Below are 23632 nucleotides of genomic sequence, written 5' to 3' on the forward strand. Positions count from 1 at the left end.
GATCCATGCCTCGTGCGGCGGGGATTATTCAAGCAGAGTCCCGCTCGCGGGCAGATGTCAGAGGGGGCGGGGGTGGGATGCGCGCGCTCTGGATGAAGTCGGCCGAGCTCTTCCTGAGCCCTCGGGTCCCGCTCGTGCAATCAGGACATGCCGTGGATCACATAACATGAGCAAGACCAGCAAGTAGCACAAATTGATGCGGAGACCACAAGACGCAGCCGAGGGCCTGAGTGCATTTCTTCTTAGAGGGTGGATTTTAAGTGAAGCACGTAGGAGGTTACCATGGGTAACATGAGGGAATGAGGTAGCATGAAATGGAGGAAATCAAGCAAATGTGCAATAGCAAATGTGACACCTATAGTATTTGTAATGCAATATGTGTTGTATTTATGTGAGACTTGGATATATTGATATTACAAATAACAATGGCTTTTTTTAAAATAATAATAATAATACTTAAATAAAAGTTGTGTAGAGAGAGAGAGTGCGAGAGAGGTGTGTAGAGAGAGAGAGAGATAGTAAGAGTACGCGAAGTGTGTAGAGAGAGAAAGATATGCATATAGAGAGAGAGAGATGCATATAGAGAGAGAGAGGTGTGTAGAGAAAGAGAGAGAGAGAGGTGTGTGGAGAGAGAGTTAGAGAGAGCGATGTGTAGAGAGAGAGCTTGTGCTCTCCTGGCTCCTCGGGTCGGTTTAGTGTTAACACGTAATTGACAAACCCATCGTCAAGCAGGATGCCTCTGTCTATGTTGTTGCCCACTGGCGCCTGTTGTCTGTTTCAAGCAGAAGAGCTGGAGAAGGCGGATGCACATGCTGCTAAGGGAGAAGGGAGGGGGTACCCCCATAAGAATGGCTCTGTCTGCCTTGTCCCCAGTGGCGCCAGTTGTCGGTTCCAAAGTAACACTTGCTAATTAATAATTGTAGCAGAGAAAATGAAAAAAAACGACACAGATGTGTACCAACAGAGTGTAGAACCGGTATTTCTGTAACAAAATGCACAACCACGCAAATGTTTTTCCCTTCAGTAAATACTTAATGTAATAAAAGCGCTTGTTTTTTGAAAATTACCTTGCACCTCGCAAACAGAATTCCTTAATGCACGCGCTCTATATATTGTGGAACAAGCATACTAAGCCCTGTTGAGTTTTCAAACCACATGTAATATAATTGGGCATGTATGAAAATGAACTGTGCTTCCCTTGTGTACTTGTACACAAATGTAAAGGAGTAGTGCGAAATAATTCCAGGCTGTATCCTGAAAAGCGATCTTTACAGGTTATAGGTTGAATCCCTTCAATCTTGTACGTTTGTTTCGGTACGTTTGTTTCGCTACCAAGTGAAATGTTGGTGGTTTGCATGTAAGAAGGGATAGATGTTATATTTGTCTCAAAATACGTAGCAAAATAATTAGATGTATTAATTTAGTGTAAACTTTTAAAGCTTGTAGAGATTTCCCTGCATTGGGTTCTTCATTATGCGCCGTTAGTTATTGTCACACCTCTCGGTTTTAGTAAAAAAAAAAAAAATTTCATCCACCCCAGAGACTTAATTGCAATTAAATAAAACTTCTAAATTCACCGATGCACAGAGACATACAAACGCGCAAGCACAGATGAAAAAAAAACGTGCAAACACAGACCAGGCACACCTTTGGAAACCCATCCACTTGCAGCCGTATACACTGATGTATGCAACTACACATGCATGCAGCGACCAGCACATACAAACCTACACACGCACATAAATATACACACAAAAAAAGCATGCACAAACATATAGGGCATTAGCAATTTACACACACATAAACAAGCACACATATGCAGGCACTCCTACATACCTACACATATTCACACTCAAACACACATGCATGGAGGCATGCTCCCGCACATATACACGCACACGCTCTTGTCTGTGAAGCGACTTTAATGAAACATTTATTTTAATCCTTCAAAAAATGCAACATTTTAAAGTGCTAATACGGTGGCAGCATGTGGGAATGCCCTCTGTGTGGGAGTACACATACTAAACGTGGTTAGTGGGCATGTGAAGCGTACGCTGTGTGGGAGGCGGGTTCAAATAAAGGCATGGACACATGCTCCCGCACATATATACAAACACTCTCTTGTCTGTCATGCGACTTTAATTAAAAATTTATTTTAGCCCTTTAATAAATGCAAACTTTTACATTGCTAAGACGGTGGCAGTGGGTGGGCATGTCCTCTGTGGGGGAGTACACAAAGTAAACGGGGCAGTGGGCGGGTGGAAGCGTCAGATGTGTGGGAGGTGGGTGCAACTAAAGGCACTGAGGCATGCTCACGCACATATACACTCACACGCTCTCGTCTAAAATGCGTCTTTAAATAAATGTTTATTTTAAGACTTTATAATTTTAAGACTTTAAAATATTTAAACTTTGACAGTGCTAAAACGGTGGCAGCGGGTGTAAATGGCCTCTGTCTGGATGGACGCAGGGGCAGTGGGCGGGTGGAAGCGTCCGCTGTGTGGGAGGCGGGTGCAAGTAAAGACAGGGGAGCTGGTGGAAATAAAACTGCTAAAAGGAAATGGAAGAAGGGAGTAGGTGCACGCGAGATGGAAGCGTCCGCGGTGTGGGAGGCGGGTGCGAGTAAAGACGAGAGCTGCTAAAAGGGAAACTGCTGAGAGGGATTGGGATAAAGGAGGGGGTACATGCGAAACAAGACGGAGGGAAGAGAGGGGAGGGGGGAGGAGAAATGCGAGGGGCCAGAGCGGGTAAAATAAACAAGACGGAGGGAAGAGAGGGGAGGGGGGAGGAGAAATGCGACACGGCGGGAAGGGGCAGGCAGGATGACTCAGGGGAGGGGGCGGAGCGGGGCAGAGCGGCATGTGGGTGTGAAGAAGCCGGGCCTTTGAAGTGAAGCTAAGCTTCACTTCAAAGGTGTCGGAGGAATGCGGGCGGCTGTGCACGCGCTTTTAAGCTCAATGCACATGCGCATTGAGCTTAAAAGTCACGGGCACTGCAAGGAATCGCCACGATTCCTTGCAAGTTAGATAAAGAGTCGATGAGCCCCTATAGTCTCGCTTGCTCGATGCGCATGCGCATCGACAGGCGAGACCTAAAAAGAAGATTTTGGTACTGTCCATTTAGAGATGATAGGAGAAAAACGAAGGATGTGAGAATGTTAGGCAATAAATGATGTGTAAAAGGAGACTTGAGGGCACTCTGGACTGAGCCTTGAGGAGTATCCGCCAGCAGCGATGTAGAAGTGGAGAATGAGAGGCACCAAGAGACTCAGAATGAACAATGAGAGAGACATGACAAGAACCAGTTTAGAAAGGACTTTGTGATCGGCTATGATGATTGACCATATTAATGCTAGAGAGAGGTTGAGGAATGTGATAACTAATAAGAATTGCTTCTGGAAAGCTGGGACTACAAAGGTGGATACTTGTTTCAGTGATGTGCAACACCCAGAATCCACATAGAAGGAGGTCATGTAAGGTGTAAGTAGAGAGGTAGGAAATAAGACAGCTAAAAAGTGTGAAAGAATTTCGAAATAAAAAATTCGAGAGATAGGACGATATGTAGCTGAGAATGAAGCATCAGGAGTGTTTTTTCTTAAAGCAAATTAGCGACAGGACCACTGCAGACAAGAAACAGTGATTAAAGCAAGATGTAAAGCAGAATGTGAGCTTCGAAATAGACGTTTGATCGTTTGGGGCTGAAGGATCAGATGGTGCCCAAGATGAGTTGAAAGGCTTGAGAATGAGGATTAACTAGGAGGGGCTGGGTAGAAGATGTTGAAAAGCGGAGGTGTGAAGTGTGGGTTGAGTGTAGGCTGTGTCCTTAACAGAACTGTTGCTACACTTGTTCTGGTGCTGGATGTCTATGAGAAGTATATGGGAAAATTATCAACTGAGGGGGAGGGGGGGGGGGAGTGCGTGACAGGCATATGAGACTGGAGAGTAATCGACCGCCACGAACAAGGAGAGGCAACAGTAATGCTTTGGACAGAGTATAACACGAGTTGAATGTAATTCTCAGTGTGTCCCTGTGAAATGTGAATGAGGTGAAGTTAAACAAGCATGCAAGATCATTGAATTTGATATCAAACGGATGGCAGTATATTTGGGGAGGATTTGTTATGGGAACCTTGAGTGGCAATGATGACCAGCTTGTATGATCACATGGTCAGAGGAAGAAGGGTTGATGGTGGGTGCAGAGTATGCGAGTGTCTCAGAGACTAAGATTAGATTGAGTGGGTTTCCATGCACATTTGTAGAGGATGGTGTGAATATTTTTTGTAGAGTGTTTAAAGAGCAAATTGAATATTCTGTTGGTCATTGCTTTGTTCAGTTTATCTTAAATAATGAGTGGAATAGAGAAAGTGATTAATTTTAGCCAGTGGTATCTGGTGCTCGGCACCAGGACTGAATTGTCAACACCAGCACTTATGTCAGTCTGAGAAGAGCATCACAACAGTTGTTTATTAATTAAATATACATTACAAATTACTAAAACCTACCACCACAGCTATTCTTATAGCTTTGGGGGCCTACAATAACCAGAACGGTTACATGTGTAGGAGTGCGATGGTTAGTTGTTTTTTTGCTACTGTAATTAGCTGCGCTGACAGCGGCAATGGGTGGTACAAGCGTAGGTGTCCTCCTGACATGGGTCCTGACACTTTAAGGACTGCATAGAGGGGAGTGGGTATCCAAGAGGTTATTGTAGGTCATTAAAGAACGAGCCAAGGTGATCTTGAGGGCAGTGGATTGGCAGAATATGGGTAATGAATGATGCAATAATGGTTGCAGAAGGGTGATTAAGGGGTGGGAAGGCTAAAGTTGGTGGGAACACTGAAGAAAAGTTATTGTGTGGAGAAGCCAACAAATTTGGTGTGTAGGGCTGCTGGTGTTACAGTATCATTTGAGTTTGTGCAAGTCTTAGTGTAAACTGTGAAGTGGAGTGTAGGTGATAGTTGAACTGATCAGTAATAAAGGAAGTGAGATGTAGCTGGAACATGCATGATATAGTGCAGGGCGTTCAGTCGTGGTCCTAGTAATCATGTGTCGGTTTTGTACTTCTGGATTGAGTCTTATTGTGGGACAAAATAAATAAATCAGCATCCAAATATACTCAACAATAAAACAGCACATAGTGCAGATGTCGGACAGCCTCACAATCCTGAATAGGAATCAAATTAATCGCAATTCATAAACTTTGTAAATTAATAACACTTCCATTAGAGATAAATTCCATATAACAAAATCAGTTTATTGGAAAACTACTCAACAAGAGTTCCTTGGAGTCACACAGAGAGCGGTTTCACTCTGTTCAATCAATATGGTGTTTGTAATAGTAATCACCCAAGAAAGCCCTCTGCCCTGTTTTGCATTCAAAGCTTGAGGAATACAAAGGTGGAGAGAAAGGCCTTGCCCGGTGCACATCCTTGGGTTTTTGACTCAGCCTTTGTCTAGAAATTCAGCAAGCTCTGCAATTGGTCTGGAGAGATAGTTGAGGGCTGTAAATCACCCTAAACAGTGTCAATCCCACCCTCAGATACAGACTCAAACCAAAATAGTACTTCTTCAAGTCTGCCTCCATCTTCTTGTACACTGGGTCAGAGACAAAGACAAGCAAAAGTTCCCACATAACCACCACAGCACTCCCTCCAACATTTCTGGGTCCAATTTGAAAAGGAGCTAGATTACCACCCACACCGCTACCAGGAATCCCTCTTAAGAACAGCTAGTTCAAAGAGGGGCACAAAAGAAAACAGTATGTGCTAACAGCCCACTGCCCTGTAGAGCCCACAGGGTGGGTAGGACTTAGCAAGAAGTAAGTGACAAATCACATGAGTTGGGTGCCTAGCTATGGGAAGCAGGGCCACGTCTTTGAGTAAGGAATGGGATAAATAAGTAATTTTAAAAAAGCTAGACACCCAACTAGTCTCCTCAGAGTAAAAACAATCAAACTTACTTTAATCCATCATGCTGTGATGTACATTTTGCTCTGGATGGAAGACAGTAATGGGCACTCGAAGCAGCAACATACTGGACACTGAAAGGGAAGAAAACATTATTGGCTGCATCAATCGGAGTACAACACCTGCGGGGAATAAACACATAAAAGTACAAAAAAGTTAATTTCCATGTGTGACATTTCCCACCAATTTGTGAGAAATTAGACTGCTTCCACCCCCCATACCCTCTCCCCATTTCTCGATCTAAAAATCGTTTTACTTTGTGGAGTTTTTTACCACCTGAACTGCACACAAACATGCTTTTGCTCTAAAGATAGGAGTGTGCACCACATTTGGAAGAGATAGATAGATAAACTGTGCACCCAATGTTGTGCTCACTTTCTGCACACACACCATGAATCCCTCCTAAAGTCTCCTTGAGGTTTCCTATAAATTAATTTACAACCAAGAGTGGGTAATCAACATTTCCACTTCAAACCATCCATAAATTGGCGGATCTCATAAGGACTGAGGCAATCTGGCAATGCACCTAGGAAGAGAAAAAGATTGCCCTTAATCTTGTGCACAAACTATATTAATGGACACTCATCTAATAAAATACTGCTGAATTCCACATGAACATGTCGTAATTATAATAGCACGTGTAGACACAGCCAAGATACATGACAATTATTTCCAGAATATGCCCGATTCGTAGTTCACTTAAATAAATCACTGAATACATCTTAAAGAGCAATACCTTGTAATTATGGGTAATGTTCACCGAGTCATATTGAAAGAACGAAATCATGAGCCCTCACCCAAAATAGAGAATTGTTCTATCTTTGAGTGCTCAATCTCTAAATCAATGGGGAATAATCTTCAGGTGCCGCATTATAAAGCTGGACGCTGTAAACACAAAACGTAAGTAGTCTCCTGTATTCTTAATTAGACAATCTAAAATAGTGTATAAGTGACTGATACCACTTAATGAATGAATTATTGAATGAGATGAATACTTTGCCATGAGTTTGTGTTCAGTCTTAGCCAGATACTAGGAGCTCTATGAGGGGACCAACATCTTCCCTGCATTGCAGACACCCTGAGAGTGAAGCAGGGAGAGCCACAGGGGGCTGTCCACAATATACTAAGTACAAAAGAATTCCACAGCCCAAATGAAACCAAGGTAGTTACTCTTTCCTCAGGTTTCTTTTATAGACCGCCGACCCCTCTCCCATGCTCCCACTCCCAAATCTCGAGTATCTCCTGTAGTGTGCCTTGTACTAATATGTCATCCACACTCAGTGATTTGGGGAAGGTAGATTGACAATGAGAGCGTCCCAACAATTGTTCAGGTACCCATCAGCAATTACGGGCCCGTGGAACACATTAGTAATACTATCCCTGTCGCAGAGGCTGAGAACAGGGTGACGGAAAACTCTTTGTCAATCACACGCATGGTGGACCCAGTAAAGCATTCAACTGACGTCAACTCAGGGGCTTCTTTTAGGGACAGAAGTAACATCAAGGATAAAGGTGACAAGTCCCTCAAAATAATAAGTTGGTACGTGGCTGGCCTTAGATCCAAGATAAATTTACCGGATTGGCTTTATTTTATTAAGGGTTATGACATTATCCTGCTCCAAGAAAAGTGGGATTTATTGCCTGTATTCGTGGATGAGTATCATTGTTTTAGTGCCATTCACTCACACAATGCTCATGCATAGGGAGGCTGACCACCTGGGTTAGTACTGCATTAGGTGGGCATGTTAACGCCGTAGATCACCATGATAACAGCTTTCAAAATATAGTAGTTAAAACAGCTCCGACTCTGTATATTGTGAATTTTTATAATAATGATTTTAGTGGCTTACCTAATACTACATTTCCACCACTTTTTAAATCCATTTCAAATAGCGGAAGACTTGGCATGTTTAGGGCACACACAGTATCCCGGTCTGGCTGGAAATTTCAACATGCAGTTTCCCATTAATCTTGAGGACTCATATTCAGGGCTTTGTCCCCTTACTAGTTCTGATCCTCAGAGCGTGGAATTAGTTTAATTTCATGCCCGATTTCACTTAGTAAATGTGCTGACTGTTGCTGACTGTTGCTGATCTGTCCAGCCGTGAGGTTCCCACTTTGAGGGGGCACGGTAGTGCATCAATGATGGACTATATTTAAGTCACCCATAACTTAGAGGACCTACTCTCGCATGGTATGGTCACTTCATCATGCTATAGCGACCATAATCCCATCAAAGTCACAATCATTGAGTCCTAAGGGAAAATTTGGGCAGGACATAGGGGTGTGGAATCTGCAACCTAACACAGATAATTTGCGATTGGCTTGGCGATTGCGTGACCCTGTTCAATCGTTAAAAGAGGTAATGGGGGCTAACCTGGAGTCGATGAATCTCTGTCTGATATTGGAGGTCAAAGGTTTGCATGTGGTGAAAGCCTTCACTGATATCTGTTCAGGGATCAGGAAGGCTCTCTTGCGACCCCTAAGGCCTATATCTGATATACTCAGTAGGTTCAACTCTGAATTTTCAGCAGCAAACAGGGCTATTTGCTTAGCCCTGGCATCTAAACACTTGAACCCAGCATTAGTGGCCATCCAGAGTAAGCAATATTAAAACAGGTGGCTGTTGTAGCACAGTGGGAAACGTTAGTTCGTACTTCACAACATAGTAACAGTAAGTCGTTCTGGGCATCTGTAGCTGATCTAAAGCGTAACAATAGGCCATCTAACCCCATTTCCTATCACATGGTTAGCAATAGCTGGGAGGAACATTTCATTACAAAATATGCAGTACCTCTATCTTCGGTCTCCTTTACTATAGCTCACTGCCTAGTATCTTGCTTTCAGACAACCTTAGCAAAAGTTGAGGAAGCGGTTAGCCAAAGTGTGGGTGGCAAAGCAGCAGGCCCCGATGGGGTTCCCATTGATCTTATTAAAAGTAATATGACTCTTTGTACCCCTTTGCTTATGAATGTTTTTAATAATCTCGCCCATTCACCTCTTCACGACACCTGGGGCACATCCATCATCGTCTCTATCTTTAAACAAGCATTGGAAATGCAATAGGTCTCGCATTAGGAAAGTTTAAGCGATTGGTATTGTAAATGACACTTTTTATTTATGTGTTGGTTTTGAAAATAGCAAAAATAGCAGCTTTGTCAGTTACAATGTCAATAGTTTTAACTTTCGCAAATGTGACACCTATAGCATTTGTAATGCAATGTGTGTTGTATTTACGGGACTTAGATGTATTGATATTACAAATAACAATGGCTTTTAATTTTGTAAATAATTAATACTTAAATAAAATTTATTGTAATTTATAATGGCAATAACTTAAACGTTTGTAAATAACTTTTGTGAAGATTACCAGTGACGGAGGGCGCAGACCTTTGCAGCTGTGAGCGCATTCAATTAATGAATAATGAAAAAAGAAAAGAAGACACGGCCGGTCGGCCGTGAAACTGAAAGCACGGCCGTCCGGCCGTGAAAAAGCCTTTGATGCAGCAGGGGGTAATTAGGGGTGGAGAATGGCTGGGCTGAGGCAGAGCGCAAAGCCTTTGATGCAGCAGGGGGCGGAGCGGGAAGAGCTGCTGGCGGCACCAAGCTGACGATTTGATGCTGTGCACGCGCATTTTAACTAATTGCGCTTGCGCATTGAGTTAAAAGTGCACATGCACTGCATCAAATCGCCAGTCTAGGTAAGCTCTGTTTAAGCCCCTATAGTCTCGCTCTGCTCAATGCGCATGCGCATTGACAGGCGAGACCTAAAAAGGGGATTGTTCTCTTCTAAGTTGTCATCGGCCAATTCCACTTCTTGACACCACTGCCAAGATACTTGGCAGAATTATGTACAATAGGATCATGGCTTGAGCGTGAGAGGAGTCTGTATTACATCAGTGCCAATATGGGTTTAGGTGTAAAGTAAGAACCATTGAACAGTGCCTTAACTCCTAGGGAAATATACAGTGGTGTATTAGTACTCAGGGTGAGGTGGCAAATGACCATGGCATTCATCGGGAAAGAGGCAGGGATGTGTGCTGACCCCCCTTTTATTGTATTTTAATTGCATTTATATAGCGCTTACTACCCCTGACAAGGCGTTGAAGCGCTTTTCGGCGGCTAGCATGCTACTCCGGAACCCAAATAGGATTAGTGGGCAATTAGTATAGGGGAATATGAAATTAAACTGAGTGGTGGACATGTCAGTCTGTTATTTGGATTGAAAAGGTATAGTGGAGGGATAGAAGAGGTAAGGGTCTAGAATGTTTTTTTTTTCTGGAGTTAATAGCAGTAGAAGGGGGTTTGGGATAAGTAAAGGGGAGATGGAGGGGGAAGAGTCAGAGGGAAGGGTTTTGAAAGGCTTGTCTTTGAGATTTGAATAGTAAAAGAGGTATGAGATGATGCACGGAGGGGTAAAGGAAAGAGCCTAGAAAGGGTTTTTTGGGGATCATAGTAGTGAATGATTGAGAGCGTGGAGGTAGAAAATATATTGATAGAGGTATGGGGTGGGAAAGAGGGTAGTGCATTGGAAAGAGTAGTAGAATGAGGTTTTGAGAGAAGTCAGAGCTGAGGTAGAGGATATATTGCGAGAGATTTAGGGTGAGATATAGGGTAGTGCATTGGATAGACTGAATTAGAAGCAAAGTAATAAATATAATGATACATAAGTACATTGAAGATATATATGCACAATGAAGGTAATAGAAGTAGATTAAAATTGCATTTAATAAACTCAGACTTCCAAGTGTTGTACTCAAATTAATGTATTTGTACCTTGATCTCTCTTCTGCCTCCAGTGCTGGGAGGCGAGTCGAAGTCTCTCGTATGGCTCCTGTGCTGAACATGACCCGAGTGTACTGATCTCCCTACTGGCTCCTATGCGGAGTTATTTGTACATTTGTAGTGCCCATGTTCTAAATGTTAGGGTCTCTCTTCCAGTCCCAGCCATGAGTACTTAAGCCCCTTCTGTCCATACGATGGCTGACCTCTCTCCTTGCCTCTCCTAAAGAGTGTCTCTTTGCCTAGCTTAAGGCTCCTGTGCTGTGTCGTGGCTCAGAGATTCAATGGCCTCGTGCTTGGTAGCATGGCTTTTCATGGCCTATGGTGGCTGCATTCTATAGTCTTACTTAGCCTTTGCCACAATGGGCACCAGTCCATTATCTTGTGCTCTGAGAAGCCTTGTTTCCCCTTTCCCAATCTGCTCTCGGCCCTTGCTCTTGCCTCATGTGTAGTCCGTGAAGCGGCTGATGTGTACTCTCGTCTAACCTAAGTGCGTTTTGGCCACTCTTACTATTGGAGCTGGGTGACCCATGTCCCTTCACTAGATCCTGCAGGTTTAAAGGTCCCGGTAGGGGTAAGGCCTCTTTGCTGGGGTAATGCCTCTTTGCGCAGACTGGAATTAGGCATGGTGGGGGTATGGAAGCTGGGGCGGAGATACCATGTCGACCGAAGAAAGGGATGGCGTCTCATAACCGGGCTATGGACTAGAGAGCCAGGCGTCAACTGGCAAAAGCGGAGCTCTGTGTTTGCTACCAGGGATTGAGCAGCACTTCGCCCTGACTGGGGCCCAATGGGAAGGCTTGTTGGTGGGACACCCGGGAATGATGCGGGGGATAGTTGTAAATGGACTCAGTGGTGTTTCAGGCATATGAGAGATGGATGTCCCCTCCCCTCTAGTGACTGAAAAGGGTGATTCTGTGTGCAAGGCAGGGGCTTGGGCGGTAACACCTTTTTCTGTGGGGAAAGGAGAGGGACAAGGTGGACACCGGGCCGTAGTACAAACCCGTCCTGGGAGGTCTTGTTTATGGGCAAATGAAAGCATGCACTCGATGACAATGGGCAAGCCTAAGCAAGGGAGCGTAAAGTCCACACCACAACCGGCTTCTGGCATTGAAGGGACGAGGCCCAGGGAACTAAAAGTATAAAAAGTGATGCAAGAGTCTGGCCGAGGCCTGCAGTGTAGAACCCCCAGAGCGACCCACCAGAGAGCACATTCAAGCTCCTGCGTCTGCCTCACACAGTGCGCTGCAGCTCTGTTCCGTTCCGTGAAACAACCTCGCGCACTGTCCCTGGAAGCTCTTTACCTCACAGAGCCACCCTTACCCATGGCCCTTCAGCCTTTTCATGTGCCCCCCTCAGCCCTTCCATGTTCAACAGAGACAAAGAAAGAGACAACACTTCAATTTAGCTGGCAGGATTAGCTTTTGGTCCAACTCACTGTTTTGTCTGATATTTGGACTCTTAACTAGAATAGAATCTGGTAGGCCAGACTGGAAAACACTTAGTTTTGTCAATCTGGTCATGGAATTTTAGCCGTTGCCTCATTCCCAAAGAATATCAATCAACAAGCATTTACAATGCAATGGTTTTGCCTTTGTTAAAGTTAGAGCTATTGGCATTGCTCTTGACATTATATTTATTTATGTTTTTTTAACATAAATAAATGGCATTGCCATTTACAATGCCACTAGCTTTATCTCTCGCAAATGACACACACAAACACACACAGAGCCCCCCCACACACACACCCATACAGAGCCCCCCCACACACACCCACACAGCCCCCCACACACACAGCCACACAAAGCTTCCCACACACACAGCTACACAGAGCCCTCCACACACACCCACACAGCACAAGCAGGCAACAGGGGCACACGGAGTGTAGAAACATTATATTACGTTCTGGACCCCGAAATTCTTCACTGCTCCTCACTGCAGAACAAAGGACGTACGGTGGTTGGATAGCGCGGTAGCACACCCCCAGTATTATTACCCCTATCAGGACATGAGACCAATTAAATTCCTAAATTTGCTAAGCTGTGAACACCTGACAACAAACAACGCTCTGAGCAGGGGTGGGATCCCAAAACTTCATGAACAATGTTTTCTCTCAAAATAATGTACAACATGCACTGTGAGAAAAGTCATCGACTCTGGGCACAGCAGTCAACAAATTAATAAATATCGCTCTTTTCCACAAACAAAGTAAAGATGTGCCGCCCAAAGTCAACCAAATCTTCGCAATGCTGAAATAAAGGATAAAAACGAGAGGAAGGAAGAAACTGACCAACCAAACTTTGTAGTGTAGAACAGAAAGACTGGAACGGCACATCAGAGGGATCTGGGTTGCCAAAAGATCAACCTAGCAGCCTGGTTCTGTACTAGCTGCAGTCTTCTGGTGAGATACAGTGGTATGCCAAAGTATAGAGAATTGGCACAGTCTAAATGAGAGATCACCATGGCTAAGACAGCCTGTATTAGTGCTTCTCTCGTGAGGAGTCTGCTGATCTTCCGAGACATCAGGTTCTGTTCTAATGTGCTACAGATGTTATTGCAACAAACAGGACCTTACTGTGCTCCCACAGCCTGCCTGCCTCTCACCTGGATGGTAGGAGGCCATCTCTTCCCCCGTGATGAATATGTATTTCACCGCGTACATAAAGTTTGCACCAACAGGGAAAGTAATTTATTTTCTATTAACCTCTGTGGTAAAGGTCCAATTTACTGGGAAGCATGGTCGTCCTTCCCTGTTCGAGGGTGATCGCTGCTTGGAGATTACTCAGTCTACAGATCATTCTCAAAATACATCCATCTTTTGATTCTATGGCAACGGTAACAAGTCATCAGGTTAACGCTTTAAAAAGTCCTTGGCACAGCAAAATGAAGAGTAATTCTCGTTCTCGGCGAGAACAGAACAATTACATCGCTGTGTTTCCGATTTCATTGACCACACACGGGCTTTTTCTGCTCACATCCATTCTGGAAAATGATTTCCTTAAAACGCTGCCCCTCGGTGACGTTGGCAAAATGTATCGGTCTATCACGTCAAAATTCTGCAATAAAGTTGCAGCCTGAATATGATGCATATTGATTTTTAGAATAAAGCTCCTCCCTTCGTAATCTCCAAAGCAGTCTAAGAAGCACTATAAAATGTAGAAAATGAATATTCACTGAAGGTATACTCACAAAGCTTTCCCTTCGTTAAACCAGTTATCAACTGGATTAATTTAACTCGTCAACCTTAGTAACGATATTTTTAACGTCAAGAGAAGTGGGTTACATTTATTAGGAAACTGACGATCATACGGGATGATAAATGTTACATACACCTGCCATACATACCACGTGTGTGTACATATATAAGATATAGATATATGTATGTGTGTGTGTGTGGGGGGGGGGGTATATGTGTATATATACAAGAAAATGCACATACATTTATATAAAAAATATAAATACGGTGATATATAGGCATATTTAAACGTGTAGTAAAATATGAGCACAGACATTAATTTCCAGATCGCTTATTAATAGATGATACACCGTTCCCTCCCCTTGTCATGACGATAAGGATTAACAGATGTACAAAGGGCAACAGAATACCAATTTTCACTGAAAGCAATCATTCTATCTGCTGAAGGACAGGGCTGTTCGACTGGAGCCAGGCAGGGTGATTTTCGAAGTTCCCTCCTGCACAGAGAGTGCCCCGGCAGCTACAATCACACACACAAGGTGCCCCTTAACACAACAGAGGAGAGCAGGTCGGCTTACACCCAAAGATGACCCGTCTTTGAAAATTCCACATGAAGGCACACGGCGGAGACGGAGCCACCCGGAATCGAGGCATGCGTCACCTGGGATGTCAAAGCTTTATTTATGGGCCATTACCGGGCACCGAGGTTACATGAAAACAAAATGATGGCCGCGTCAGCAGTACAAATGAGCTTTCTGCAATTTAGTGTTATTGCACGTTTCTGTGCAGTACCAAGGCACAGGCAGCGCGATAAATATTTAAAAATGCCGGAATGTTACCCGGGCTCGATACAGTTAACAAATGGAACAGTTAATAACACCAACCTGTCATTAGCACTGAAAGCAATCATTCTATCTGCTGAAGGACAGGGCTGCTCGACTGGAGCCAGGCAGGGTGATTTTCGAAGTTCCCTCCTGCACAGAGAGTGCCCCGGCAGCTACAATCACACACACAAGGTGCCCCTTAACACAACAGAGGAGAGCAGGTCGGCTTACACCCAAAGATGACCCGTCTTTGAAAATTCCACATGAAGGCACACGGCGGAGACGGAGCCACCCGGAATCGAGGCATGCGTCACCTGGGATGTCAAAGCTTTATTTATGGGCCATTACCGGGCACCGAGGTTACATGAAAACAAAATGATGGCCGCGTCAGCAGTACAAATGAGCTTTCAGCAATTTAGTGTTATTGCACCAGCCAGCGGTGGGACACAAAGCGGACCCCCTCTTCGGTATGTGACCAGCGAGCGCCGGTTCCCAGCTGTAAAACACATCAGCAGAAAGCTGCAGGGGCAATGCGGGCAGCAATAAAAACATTCGAGCAGACTGCAGCCAGCGGTGGGACACAAAGCGGACCCCCTGTATCCCCCCGCAGGGGCTCAAGAGCCTCCGTGGATCTCCCAGGCATCCCGTAACCGGCACACAAAGCCCGGCCATGCGGGCGGCCTAGCGCCCCTAAACATAGCCCCGGCCACGAGGAGGAAGACAGGTTGGGGCAGGGGCTCGGAGGGTAGGGGAGGAGGGAAAAAAACAAACAAATAAATCGACTCACCTGCACCTTGCGACGGCGGCACTTCTCGATCGGTCTGGGAGGCGAGCAGCGACAGGCTGGGCAGCCCAGACAGAGCGGCAGGTTGGAGAGGCACTTCTCCGGTCTCCCCGCGGGCGCCGCCATAGTGCTTGCCGTCTTCCTCTCCTTCTTCCCCGGGCTGCGGGGGGCGGGCACTTCCGGCCGGCCGCGCTAGGATTGGCCGGCCGGCCAGTCACGGGGTTAGGAGAGACGCAGAAGTGCCGGCAATGCCGGACCAGACACGGGGGCGTTCCCGGCGTCCCGTGACGTCGGCAAAAGGCAAAGAATGTCAGGAACGCCCCCGTGTCTGGTCCGGCATTGACGGACAGGCCCCTCGTCCAATGGCAAGGCTCCGTTTACGGAGCCAGCCAATCAATGACGAGGGCCGACCCAAAGCACCCTACAGTTCTCAACAGGATTTCGCCTGCGCGAAAAAGCTGCGCAGAGCGCAGCTTTCGCTAGGCAAAACCTAAAAAGGGATACGAGGGAAAAGAAGGCTATTCTAGGGCAGTCCCCCACTCAACGAATCTCAAACAAGAAGCCCTATTCAGCCTGCATGTTGTGGATCTCAGACTCCGTAACTTAAGGGGCCAAACCTCCTATTGGCTCACCAAGCGGCCAGGTCAGGCCAACGCTGCGTTTACAGGTCCGGACATGCCTTCAAACATACAAACAACACTGTGCACAGAGTACAACACATAAAGAAAATATGCCTGGTCTCCTTTTTAGGTCTCGGCTAGCGTAGGCTGCGCACATACGCAGTCTCGCTGGCGAGATTTTATGTCTCTTGGTAGCGAGGGTAAACCCCGCCCCTCTTCTCCATTGGCTGGCTTCCTAAACGGCGTACAGCCATTGGAGAAGAGGTCCCAGTGACGATCTAAGCCCAGTCTTTTCCGGATTGGGGGGCGTGTTTTTTAGTTTTGTTTTACCTAGTAACTTTCACACTTAAAAATACGCCCCCCAGTCTGAAAAGGACGGGGCTTAGATAGAAAGAAGAACCATGTGTCTGTAAGCCCCGTCCTTTTCTGATTGGGGGGCGTATTTTAAATTGTTGTTTACATCCTAGAAAAGACGCCCCCCAATCTGAAAACGGCGGGCTTAGAGACAAATGGCGAGCGCTCCAGCGCTTGTTATTAAAGAGTTTTGAAATTACTGGCTTTCTTTTATTTTTAAATCTCTCAAAAACACCTTGAAGCAGAACGATTGTTACCCTTTCCTCGCTCACTACTTGACAAGGCGCATGAAGGTGCACAAGATTTGACTGAGAAAAAGACAATTTGTAACTTTTAGTTCAGGTGCGGTGGTACTAGTGGTGCCCATCACGTTTGTGTAGTGAAGTTCGTGATGGGAGACGATACAGCAAAGCTGCTACTGTACCATGTAAGGCATGCGCAGCTAGATCTGAGTTATCGCCCTGCGTGCGTTGCTAACGGGGAGGTTCCCCCGGCCCCCGCACTGTCACACGGGCTGCGTCAAGAACCGGTGTGCGCCGCTCTCGCATCCTCTCCTCCCAGCTCTTATCAGGAAGCGAGTGGTCCTCCGGAGCCTGTCTATTAAGTGACGTCACTGAATCATGTCGACTCGCAATGTGCGCTATTTTGAAAAAAAAATCACGAACAGCCTGAGCGGCTATGATTGCCCGAGAGTCTCTGCGAGTGAGCAGCCGAGCCAGGGGATCCGTCGGGAGAGCGGGTGCTGCAAGGGCCCAGGAGCCGCCACCAAGCCTGCCGCAGCACGCCCAACGCCATGGCAGGTGAGCAGCAGAGAAACACATGTTAGGTGAGCTGGCTGGAGGTCCCCTGCCGTCCTGGGTGAGAGGGTGCAGGGAAGCCGGCTAGGGCATGTGTATATTCGGCGCTCACCCTAAACTCTCCTCTACCCCCACACAGGCATCGGTGGAGCCAATGACTTCCAGTGGTGCTTTTTGCAGGTTAAAGGGGCAATCGATGAGGACGTGGTGGGAGGTAAGACTGTGGGGGTGAGTGTGTTCCCCCCCTTCTGCATGGGGCTTGCAGGCCCCCGCCTATTTCTGCAATAACATGCCAGCGGGCCCAGCCTCAGAAGTGTGTGTGACGTCTAATGCTCTGCATCTGCTGCTCTGCACAGGGCATGACTAAGCTGCAGTCAGAGCAGTCGTGTTGAGTGGGGTTGAGGGGGAATCGCCCATGGACTGGTGAGCAGCTGCGGGGGGCGCCGCTTTGTTGCTGCATGCGGAAAGTGGCAAACTGTTGAATGGCTTCGGGATGTTAGGGACTCCTTTAGGCAGCTGTATATGTTGGATTATGGGAATAACAGCCATATTCGGGGATGGTGCTACACCAGTGGTGGCAACAGAGTCGATACGCAGTCTGCGCCCATGACCTGCTGTAGTGTTGCGTTACAGCCGGTTATTATCACCATAATGGTAGTCGCAGTTCTGCCTGAAAAAGGAAACCCGTTATTCATCATTAGCTGTTCTTCCGGGTCAAATGTACCCATGCTCCGTAACTTTTTTTATGGGCAATGAGGGTGTTCACAGAGCGATTCAAGAGAGATTGGGTCCACAAGAAAGATGGTCTCTTTCACACACATACTCTCTCTCCCCCCTTTCGTTTGAACTTCATAACATTCTCCGGAATTTGTTTTTCTCGTGCCAGGTTTTACTTATTACTTTGTTGTGGCTGTTCTTAATAGCCTTCTGTTTCCACGACAACTGCATAACATGCTAAGTCCTCTAATATCGAGTAAAACGCGTGCGGTGGAATGATTGTATCGAATATATTTCGCTTACATATGGGTGAGTGTAGGTGTCTCACTTTGTGGGGGTCTCTGGAGTGCTGTGTTAATGCCCGTTCAGTTGCACGCGGGACCATTGCTGCCCATTCGTGGGTCTCTTGTGTACTATATTACTCCTTCCCGATTCTCCTTCTGGGTTCACTACGAGCAGGGTGCAGCGACTCCAATGCGATTCTGGCAGCAACGAGGTGATTCCAATAAGATGGGGGTTTCTATGTCCCAACAGGAACCTAATGTCCCTTTTTGAACCCCCCTGCCACTTGCCTCTCTGCTCCGATTGGGCGGCTAGCTGTTTGTTTGGGGCACCCAATCCGGAGCACCTCCCTCCACTTTTTGCAGGCTTGTGGGGTTCCCCCCCTTGGGAGGCGTTTGACACAGGACCCTATTGGGTCCGGCTTCACCTCCCCGGCCAGTGTTTCCATGATGCACTTCTAATGTGGTGTCCGAAATTAACAAAAGTCTGAACAAGTCAGCAGACACTGCTGATTGCTATTTAAAGCAGTGCCGGACTACGAAAGACGTTTTCTAGGGGTTCTGAGGCAGTCATTGGCTACCATGCGTGCAGTAACTTCTGTCCGTGGTACTGTCTCTCCATGGTGTCCCACAGTACTGGCGCTCTCAGGTGCGTTGCTGAGTGACTCACCTTTAGCATTTCACTTACTCATGCTTTCAGTGTGTGTGGCAGTGTGTGTGTGTGTGTGGCAGTGTGTGTGTGTGTGTGTGTGTGTGGCAGTGTGTGTGTGGCAGTGTGTGTGTGTGTGTGGCAGTGTGTGTGGCAGTGTGTGCGGCTGTGTGTGTGTGTGGGGCTGTGTGTGTGGGGCTGTGTGTGTGTGTGGGGCTGTGTGTGTGTGTGGGGCTGTGTGTGTGTGTGGGGCTGTGTGTGTGTGTGGGGCTGTGTGTGTGCAGGGGGTGCTCTGTGTGTGCGGGGGGGGCTCTGTGTGTGCGGGGGGGGCTCTGTGTGTGCGGGGGGGGCTCTGTGTGTGCGGGGGGGGCTCTGTGTGTGCAGGGGGTGCTCTGTGTGTGCAGGGGGTGCTCTGTGTGTGCGGGGGGGCTCTGTGTGTGCGGGGGGGGCTCTGTGTGTGCGGGGGGGGGCTCTGTGTGTGCGGGGGGGGCTCTGTGTGTGCGGGGGGGGCTCTGTGTGTGCGGGGGGGGCTCTGTGTGTGCGGGGGGGGCTCTGTGTGTGCGGGGGGGGCTCTGTGTGTGCGGGGGGGGGCTCTGTGTGTGCGGGGGGGGCTCTGTGTGCGCGGGGGGGCTCTGTGTGCGCGGGGGGGGGCTCTGTGTGTGCGGGGGGGGCTCTGTGTGCGCGGGGGGGCTCTGTGTGCGCGGGGGGGCTCTGTGTGCGCGGGGGGGCTCTGTGTGCGCGGGGGGGCTGTGTGGGGCTGTGTGTGTGTGTGTGGGGCTGTGTGTGTGTTTGTATGTGTGTGCGTGTGTGTGCAGGGGGTGCTCTGTGTGTGCGGGGGGGGCTCTGTGTGTGCGGGGGGGGCTCTGTGTGTGCGGGGGGGCTCTGTGTGCGCGGGGGGGGCTGTGTGTGTGTGTGTGGGGCTGTGTGTGTGTTTGTATGTGTGTGCGTGTGTGTGCAGGGGGTGCTCTGTGTGTGCAGGGGGTGCTCTGTGTGTGCGGGGGGGGCTCTGTGTGTGCGGGGGGGGCTCTGTGTGTGCGGGGGGGGCTCTGTGTGTGCGGGGGGGGCTCTGTGTGTGCGGGGGGGGCTCTGTGTGTGCGGGGGGGGCTCTGTGTGCGCGGGGGGGGCTCTGTGTGCGCGGGGGGGCTCTGTGTGCGCGGGGGGGCTCTGTGTGCGCGGGGGGGCTCTGTGTGCGCGGGGGGGCTCTGTGTGCGCGGGGGGGCTCTGTGTGTGCGGGGGGGCTCTGTGTGTGCGGGGGGGCTCTGTGTGTGCGGGGGGGCTCTGTGTGTGCGGGGGGGCTCTGTGTGTGCGGGGGGGCTCTGTGTGTGCGGGGGGGCTCTGTGTGTGCGGGGGGGCTCTGTGTGTGCGGGGGGGGCTCTGTGTGTGCGGGGGGGGCTCTGTGTGTGCGGGGGGGCTCTGTGTGTGCGGGGGGGCTCTGTGTGTGCGGGGGGCTCTGTCTGTGCGGGGGGCTCTGTCTGTGCGGGGGGCTCTGTGTGTGCGGTGTGGCTCTGTGTGTGTGTGTGGCTGTGTGTGTGTGTGGCTCTGTGTGTGTGTGTGGCTCTGTGTGTGTGTGTGGCTCTGTGTGTGTGTGTGGCTCTGTGTGTGTGTGTGGCTCTGTGTGTGTGTGTGTGTGTGTGTGTGTGTGTGTGGCTCCGTGTGTGTGTCTGGCTCCGTGTGTGTGTGTGGCTCTGTGTGTGTGTGTGGCTCTGTGTGTGTGTGTGGCTCTGTGTGTGTGTGTGGCTCTGTGTGTGTGTGTGGCTCTGTGTGTGTGTGTGGCTCTGTGTGTGTGTGTGGCTCTGTGTGTGTGTGTGGCTCTGTGTGTGTGTGTGGCTCTGTGTGTGTGTGTGGCTCTGTGTGTGTGTGTGGCTCTGTGTGTGTGTGGCTCTGTGTGTGTGTGTGTGTGGCTCTGTGTGTGTGTGTGTGTGTGGCTCTGTGTGTGTGTGTGTGTGTGGCTCTGTGTGTGTGTGGCTCTGTGTGTGTGTGGCTCTGTGTGTGTGTGTGTGTGTGGCTCTGTGTGTGTGTGTGGCTCTGTGTGTGTGTGTGGCTCTGTGTGTGTGTGTGTGTGGGGCTCTGTGTGTGTGTGTGGGGCTCTGTGTGTGTGTGTGGGGCTCTGTGTGTGTGTGTGGGGCTCTGTGTGTGTGTGTGGGGCTCTGTGTGTGTGTGTGGGGCTCTGTGTGTGTGTGTGGGGCTCTGTGTGTGTGTGTGGGGCTCTGTGTGTGTGTGTGGGGCTCTGTGTGTGGGGCTCTGTGTGTGTGTGGGGCTCTGTGTGTGTGTGGGGCTCTGTGTGTGTGTGGGGCTCTGTGTGTGTGTGGGGCTCTGTGTGTGTGTGGGGCTCTGTGTGTGTGTGGGGCTCTGTGTGTGTGTGGGGCTCTGTGTGTGTGTGGGGCTCTGTGTGTGTGTGGGGCTCTGTGTGTGTGTGGGGCTCTGTGTGTGTGTGGGGCTCTGTGTGTGTGTGGGGCTCTGAGTGTGGGGGGGGGGTCTGTGTGTGTGTGTGTGTGTGTGGGGGTGCAAATGCAATAGGTCTCGCATTCGCGAGAGATTAAGCGATTGGCATTGTAGATGACAATGCCATTTATTTTTTTCTATTCTTTTTTCTCCCTTGCCACTCTTCCTTGGCCCTCTCTTTCATTTTCGTCTCCACGTTACTTCACTCTCTGTCTTTCTCTGGCGCACACACTCTTTTTATCTTCCCTGAAGCAAAGACAAAACAATTGCTCAGTTTAACAAGCATTTGAAAGGCAATAGGTTTTGCATTTAGGCAAGTTTAGGCTATTGATTGGCATTTTAAAAGACAATGCCTTTTATTTATCTGTTTTCAAAAACATATAAATAAAAATGTTTTCCTTTACAATGCCAATAGCTCTAACTTTTGTAAAGGCGAGACCGTTGCATTGTACTCTACTACTCAGTTTATAATACCCTACTCACACTATACTAATAACTAGATCTACAATATACTACTCATTCGCCACACCTCAAATACTCTATACTACTCACTCAAATACTCTATAATACCCTAACCCTAATACTCTCTACTACTCTACTCACTAATAATAATTCTCTACTAGACACTCTCTACTACTCAAAATAATTATGCTACTAACTTTCTACAATAATACCTATTACTCTATAGTACTCACTACTACTCTACTACACACTATATAAAACTATCTACTACTCACTCAACAACTCACTTCTACTAACTCTCTAATACTCAGTTTATAATACCCTACTCAAACTATTCTAAAAACTATATCTACAAAATACTACTCACTCATTACTACTCACTATAATACTCTGTTTTATAACTAACTAATACTCTACTACACTTTACTAACTACTCACTCTACTACTACTGTACGCTACTCACACTTTACTCAATCTCTATTACTCTCTAATACTCTCAATTGACACTCTACTACGGACTCAACTAATCGCACTCTAATACACCCTCTAACTACTCCATACAAGTCACACTCCTTACAACTCACTAAATTACACTATCCACAATTTTATACTCACTCTCTATTACTCTACTACTCTCTACTACACTCTAATACTAAAAAGTACTAACTACTGCTCTCTAATATATACTCTATTTTAAAAGTCATTCGCTACTCACTCTACTAAATAGATATGCTACTCCATATACTATCTATAACTCACTACACTACATCTATTTCTATCTAGTACTTTTCATTACTCACTACTACTCTGTCTCTACTACTTGCTAACTCCTACACGCTCTCTACACACTATCTACTACTCACTCTATACTACTCTCCACTAATCTACACTACTCACAAACTACTATTGCCTACAACTCACTCCTACTCTATACAAGTATACTCTCTATTAATCAACTAGTCACTCTCTACTAACTATTAATCACTGCTAATACGCTCTACTACTCTCTAATGCTTACCTATTGCCATTGTAAATGACAATACCATATATTTAGTCGGTTAAAAAAAAACAATAAATGAAAAAAATGACATTTGCAATGCCAATAGCTCTCTAACTTTAAGAAAGACGAGACCATTGCATTGGAAATGCTTGTTTATAAATGTTGCAGAGGCCATAGCTCATTTTTCCCCATAAGGCCAGACTGCAAAAAGCAATGATTTGCATCTATATTGAGAATAGTAAGGATTAACTAATTTTAAGAAGTTTTTACATTTGTAAGTCTACAAATTCCATGGTTCTGGTAATTGTAGTTTTAGTATAAGCAATCTGTTTGGCCTATTTTTTATGGGCTGATACACTTTACAATTTTTAACTCGATTAAACCATAATGTTCTCAGTAATTGTGATATGGGATGTCCGTTGAGCAGATGTGGGCTGTATGTTTAATATATGCTTGGATACAGTAACCAATATACGGATTAAGGAAATATGAACATTTGTATCTTACCTTTGTTACGAATGTTATGGTTTAAATGTGTTAACTTCTTTTTCACACTATTTAATTCTATTAATATTATGTTGTGTTTTTCTCTTATGAAGTTTACCTAAATAGGCAAGGATTTATTTTTTTCATATCGTGACAACTGAGAAACTACAGAAGTTCTAAAATAAATGGTCACATTCCCACAGCCACTTATGGCAGTTTCTGTAACAACTCTGCAAAGGCAGTTTTTACCAGACACCCTAAACAAGAAAACGT

The 23632-nt window shown here is 47.0% G+C and overlaps 1 protein-coding gene across 15 annotated transcripts in view; it reads right to left on the minus strand.

The window, feature by feature from the left end:
• Positions 1-23632, minus strand: part of BLTP1 (bridge-like lipid transfer protein family member 1) — a 2102388-nt gene that overhangs the window by 2029707 nt on the left and 49049 nt on the right. For all 15 annotated transcript variants that reach the window (XM_078676841.1, XM_078676840.1, XM_078676839.1 and 12 more), the window contains exon 2: positions 5959-6039. The gene's annotated coding sequence lies outside the window, so the exon portion shown is untranslated. The remainder of the gene's footprint in view (positions 1-5958; positions 6040-23632) is intronic.

The sequence above is a fragment of the Lissotriton helveticus genome, chromosome 2_1, assembly GCF_964261635.1.
Source record: "Lissotriton helveticus chromosome 2_1, aLisHel1.1, whole genome shotgun sequence".
In the NCBI taxonomy this organism is placed as follows: domain Eukaryota; kingdom Metazoa; phylum Chordata; class Amphibia; order Caudata; family Salamandridae; genus Lissotriton; species Lissotriton helveticus.